A 6,439-nucleotide genomic window follows, 5' to 3' on the forward strand; every position below is an offset into this window, starting at 1 on the left:
CTGTTCTAGAAATAAACATTTTCTCCAGAAATTCTCAAATGAGGACTTAAAAATTCACACTCTGGGTAGAGCCTGGACCCAGTGAGATATTTCCTGGATGGCTTTTAACTGAACAGAGAAGGGACCAAAAATAAAGAAGAGGCATAGGGCCTAGAGTCACAGAAAAAGGCAAGACAGAATGGCAGAGAATGCTGGCACCTCACAAGGTAGTGGGCAGAGGTGCCATGGCCAGGGATGGGCTTCAGGAAGAGGTAGAAATAAAGCAGGCCCACGGCACAGCATCCAGCAGGCCTGGGTCAGTTCAGATGTCCAGTTCTTCCTTTATAGTGATGCGCAAGGGGCAGATGCTCAAGGGCTCAGGAGGCCCATCACCCCGCACACCCCCAAGGTAAAAGTAGGGCCGCACCTCCCAGAAGCGTGCATGGAAGGTATATAGGTGGCAGTTATGTTCAGCATCATAGAAGGACAGCTCACCCTCTTCGCACTCCAGCTCCACACGTAGGCAGCGCGGGATGGTCAGGACCAGGGGCAAGGTGGCCGGGTCTGAGGTCACACAGTGGTCCCCCTTCACACCCTGCGTGTGGCACATGTACCAGAAGCCAGAGCATGTGTCATGGTGGCAGCTGTGAGAGTGGCCTTCTGCACCTGTATCTGGCTGCACCCCACCACACCCACCCGCCAGCTCTGCAGGTCACCCAGGGCCACCTCCCAAGCATGAGATCCTTGAGAGAAGGTGAAGGATCCCAGCAGGCAGGGTGCTGAGGAGAAGCACTCTGGTTTTCCATCTGTAGGCGCTAGCCATGGTTGGTGACGCTGGTGAGGTCATCAGACACCGAGAGCCAGCCTGCTGCAATGTTGGGATAGAAGCTGAAGGGCACTGAGGGCAGAAGGGGGACAGTTAGCAAACCTGATACTCTCCCACCTGTCACACCAGGTGATGTCCCCAGGGCCCCAAAATGACCACCTCAGTTCTAGTTGCCATGGGTTGATGGAAATCATGGGTTCAAATGTAAAGGCCAAAATATATGTGAAAATCCTAGCCCCCACCCAGTGGCCCAGAATGTGCCTTTATTTGGAAATGGGCATTACTATAAATACAGTTATAGTAATAAATACTTAACTCTATTTATTACTATAAGTACAGTTAAGACGAAGTCAGACTGGAGCAGGGTGGAACTTGAACCCACCTTGACTGTGCCCTTATAAAAAGGGAAATGGAGACAACACATGAGGGGAAAAGCCATGTGGCAGAGGGCAGAGGGTGAGGTGCTGCAGCTGCAGGCCAAGGGCAGCCAGGCCTGCCAGCCAACACCAGAAGCTAGAAGAGACACAGAGGGACCCTGCCACAGGTTTCAGAGGACCACAGCCCTGCTGTCAACTGAGCATGAGCTTCTAGCCTTCACAACCATGAGAGAATGGGTTTCTGTCATTTAAAGCACCCCATGTGTGGTCCTTTGGTGACCTTGGATGAAGAAAGCCTTTCATTAAACACATTACATTTCTGAACAGAGGAAATATTTCTCTTTCTGAAGAGGACAGAGGGTCAGGGCCTGTATAGGAAGGTGGTCTGCCAGGAGGGGCTGCAGCCATCAGGCAGGAGGGAGATGACCAGGGTCAAGGGCCTGCTGGGAGGTCAGTGGAGAGAATAGGTAGAGCCTGACAGAGTGGAGCTTGGCAGCTCTGTGCTAGCATGAAGTACCTTCCCTGGGCGCGAGCACTTCCCAGAACCCCTTACCAGATTTGATGGAACTTATCATCTTCTTCCACACACGGTACTGCAGGGAATCCAGGTACCAGCAGGGGTTGATGAGCATGCTGGTCTAGATGGGCTCCAGCTCCACCATGAAGAAAAGCCTGTAAAAGGAGGACTGGGCATGGTGGGTGCAGTTGGGGCAAAGCACCTGGGCTGAACTGGGTTCACTGGAAATGGGCAACAGGACTTGCTCCCTTGCCTTAGGCCTAGGTTTCCTGGCCGCCTTCCCCAAGACAAACCTGATTGGTACAGGAACCGACTGAGCTGCCACACCCTTCAGGATTCAGTAGGACGGCTCATCCTGCCCCAGCTGGGAAAAATAGAAATAGGAGGTTCTCCAACACGGATGCCATCCTTATGGACAGAAATCACACTTACACATCTGCTTCTGGCATGTGTAACATATTGGAAGGGACCTTAACAGTGCTCTACTCCAACAAAACCAAGAGGTCACAGTCCTTTGCTTGAGCACCTCTGGTGACAAGAAACTCACTACTTCCCCTAATTCCCAAAGCCCACTCTTTTATCTTTGGACGGCTCAGACAGGGACATAATTCTTAATTATTCATCCCAGAGAACCCAAAGCCATCAAGGCACAGGAGTGTGCAGGACAAGGGCCTGTCCTGAGCTCTCAGAGGGAGGAGGCTGGTCAAGAAAGATGTCTAAATGTTAGATGGCCACTGAGAAGCATGAGCAGATGCATGCTGCTCTCCCACTCCTCAAAGTGGCTGGAGACGCTCCATGCCAGTCAGAATTGGAGAGCCTCAAAGAAAGGTCTCTCCATCTGGCAGTCCCCACCACTCTCTGTGGATCCCACCAGCTGGCTGCATAACCTGCCTGGCCCTGGAGCCACTGGATTTTGCACCTTTGGTGTTTCTGCCTGCTCTTCCCCTCCCCTCCACCAGACTTGTCAAATTACTGGCGCTTTCGGTGCTTGTGTTTCTGAAAGAAAAGACAGAGACACAGACACGGAGAAAGCATGGTAAGTTTCTGACCTCAAGAGGAGCCATGCACCCCATGTTCATGGATCAGAAGACTTAATATTGTTAAGATGTCCATTCTCCCCAAGCTGATCTAGGTATTCAGCAGAATTCCTTTCAAAATCCCAGGTACTTTCTTTGTAGAAACTAATTCTAAATTTCATATGGAAATTCAAGGAACCCCAAAGAGCCAAATAATCTTTAAAAAGAAGAGTAAAGTTGGAGGACTCACACTCCCCAATTTCACAGCTTATTACAGAGCAACAATAGTCAAGAGAGTGCAGGACTAACATGTGGGCAGACAGGGAGATCAATGGAAGGAACAGAACTGAAAGTCCAGAAGTAAACCCTCACATTCACTGCCAGCCAATTATCTATGAGGACAGCAAAATCATTTAAGAGAGGAATGGTCTTTCCAACAAATTGTAAAAATTATTAAAGTACACACTAAATTGTTAAAGGTGGACCCTAACTTGATGCCATATTTTAAAAACTGACATAAAATACATCAAAGGCCTAAATATAGAGCTAAAACTGAGAAAGAACTTGTGCCTAGAACAGAAAGAATTTTTACAACTGACAAAGAAACAACCTAATTAAAAATGGATAAAACAGTAGAATTGATACTTTTCCAAAGATCTACAAATGACCAATAAGCACATGAAAAGATGCTAAATATTGTTAGCCATCATGAAATGCAAATCAAAATAATGAGATACGACTTCAAACTCAATGGGATGGCTACTTAAATATATATATATATATATATATATATATATATATATAGAGAGAGAGAGAGAGAGAGAGAGAGAAAGATGGAAAGGATGTAGAGAAAGTAGAATCATTATTCACCACTGATGACAATATAAAACAGTGCATTTGCCTTGCAAAAGAATCTGGCAGCTCTTCAAAGTGTCAGAGTTACCAAAAAAGCTAGCAACATCCAAGAGAAATGAAAACATGTACATATAACTGGTACATTAGTTGGGTGTGGTGGTGTGTGCCTGTCATCCCAGTGACTTGGGAGGCTGAGATAGGATCAAAAGTTCAAGGCCAGCTTCTAGAGGTCCTACTCAGTGCATACTAACAGGCTGTAGGAGGACCTATAGTTATTTCTCACAATCAGACCAGGGCAATCTTACACACAGTTTTCTCTCAGGGCTCAAAATTCCACACAGGCAATGGGTAGCCATTCTCTACCCTTCCTTCTTTCCCTTCAAGAATCGGCAGCTCTGCTTATCAGAAAGTGGTATCTGGTTTCCTTGATCCTGGGTGTGGCCTGGCTTGTGACTTGCACAGGCTCTAAGAGCACAGCAGGTGTGTGGTGCAGCAGGCCTGGGCCTGGGCCTGCAGAGACCAGCAGATGTCTGTCACTCATGCTCCCCCACTTCACCATGGGGCCAGGACCAGGAGAGCTTGTTGCAGGTGAGAGACCATGTGCACTGGAGCCGAACTGTCCCAGCCCAGGCCAGCCAAGACTGCCCTTCCCCAGCCACCCTGCCAGCGGACTGCAGGCTCCTGAACCATCCAAAGGGAGAACACCGGGCCTGGCCCATCAGAGTACCACACGCCTAACAACTCGCAAATGGTGTGTTGTTAAGGTGCTAGATTTGGGGCATTTTGTTATCAACAACTAATTGATACAATACACATTTGGTAAATGTAGCTAATACTCTGTTGAATCTTCTATTCAGCTCTCCAAGGAAGGCTGGGCTTCTCCAGTGTGCATCCCTGTCCCTTCCTGTGTGACTGTCCTCTCTAGTCCCTGCTGGACCCTGCTCTCTGCTTAGCAAGGGCATTGATGGCTTCATAAGCACCAAACATCATCTGCTTTTTACTCTTCATTACCAATACAGAAAAAAAAAATCCTAGGAGAGTCTTCCTAGTGGAAGAAAGAATGGAACATAGCAATTTCCCAGAGCCACACCAACCCCACACAGCAGACACAATGTGAGAGATGACTCCACCCAGGAACCCTGTGTGTCATGAACATGAGTCCTCATCCTCACAATTGTCCCAGGAAAGCCCTGAAGTGCCGAGCACAGGGGAGCACAGGCTAAATGTGTGTGGAATGAAGCCGGATTAAAAGAGGAGATGCTTCTGCTAATTCTGGACTTGCTTCCTATGCATGCGAGCTCCCTGCTGTTGGACCTTGCCCCCCTCAGTCCTCCCCTCTGAATGTGTTTCTTCTTCTGTGAAATAGGAATAATCATGTGCTCTTCTTACCTCATACATCATTGCAAGGATTAAAATAGATGGCACGTGTGAAAATGCTTGTACACTCTGAAGAACCTTGTGAGGCAACGTAAAGCACTGTGAGGATTGCTACAATTTCAAGCCCACAGTGGGAGACTGAACCTGGGAAAAATGGCAGATGGCTCTGGGTTGTGGGGCAGGAGGCTGACTTGTTTGCTTATCAGTGGGAAACACACTCTGACTCATACCAGAAAAAGAAGCCTGGCAAACATTAAAAAAAAAAAATTGGAGAAAGCCGATGAGCCCACAGTTGGAATTTTGGACTGGGGTTTAGAAACATGAGTACCAGGAGGCTGACAACATTGGATAGAGTCCAGGGAGGAGCAGCAGTCCCTCCAGAGCATAAGGTCCCACTCACAAAGGAGTCAGCATGAAATATGTGTCTGGCTCCCAGGAGGTTGCTCTTATTTGCCAAAGTTCTTCTATAACCAAATGCATGAGGTTCCCTTCTGATGAGCATAAGGCTGAAAGCACAACCAGGAGACCAGAGTGAAGGTAGGCTTACTGCCCATCAGAGGAAGCAAGAGACTCTTGACTGGGGAGGTCATACATATTTATGTGGGACAACCCGTCATCACCTGTAGGACAGGCACAGTCATAAGCATGCTCAGTGGAGGTCACTCATCACATGTTCAAAAATAAATGGTGGGTGGAAGCAACGCTGTGTGGAGAGTTTTGTATTATAAAGAGCAAACTTTACTCTTGGTCACCTGAAGAGAGTGAGTCAGAGTGACAAGGTGATTTTGGCTGGTTCCTTGGAATTTTCTCTGGAAGGCTTTAGTGGAAACACAACACAGCACAAATTAGAACAGCAATGATAATCATTTAAAAAGGCAGTAGCTTTCCATGCCACATGCACAGAAGATTGTCCCTAAAGCATGTGTCCAAAAGGAAGATGCTTCAGGACTATGTGACATGCTCTGGTGTGTAAAGTTCACAGGGCCCTGCACAGGACCCCAAAACTCTACCCCAAGTCTGGGTGAAGAAAACAGTAAGAAATACACCAGACAAAGAGAAGCCCAGGATTTTCATGTGAGCCAGTATTTCTAGCAGTTAGGATGCTTTGGGATGCAAGTATCAGACAAGCAAACAAGGAACTGTTCAGGATGAGGTCATTCATTATTACCTTATGAGAAGTCCTGAGGCAGTACTAGGATTGCTAATTCATCAGTTTAACAAAATCATCTAGGTCCAAATCCATTCTGTCTCCCCTTTCTGTGGTGCTGGGTGGGTGATTTGATTTATCCTTTTAGGCTGGCTACAGCCTATATAGGTGGCTGCTACAATTCCAGGCATACCAGGCAGATGACAACATCATCAATCCCCTTTTAAGATCAAGGGATGATTTCCCTGATGTTCCACAGTGGATTTTCTCCCCTTGTATTTATGCACGATTGCATCTCTTCCTAAGCTGGATTAGTCAGGATATATATCACAAAGAATTGGCTCA

At 47.4% G+C, this 6,439-nt stretch overlaps 1 pseudogene; it reads right to left on the minus strand.

Annotated features, from left to right (window-relative positions):
• Positions 1-301: 301 nt before the first annotated feature.
• On the minus strand, positions 302-1,814 carry LOC144366760 (E3 ubiquitin-protein ligase TRIM35-like; annotated as a pseudogene).
• Between the last annotated feature and the right edge of the window lie 4,625 nt (positions 1,815-6,439).

Source organism: Ictidomys tridecemlineatus, chromosome 1 (assembly GCF_052094955.1).
Source record: "Ictidomys tridecemlineatus isolate mIctTri1 chromosome 1, mIctTri1.hap1, whole genome shotgun sequence".
Lineage (NCBI taxonomy): Eukaryota > Metazoa > Chordata > Mammalia > Rodentia > Sciuridae > Ictidomys > Ictidomys tridecemlineatus.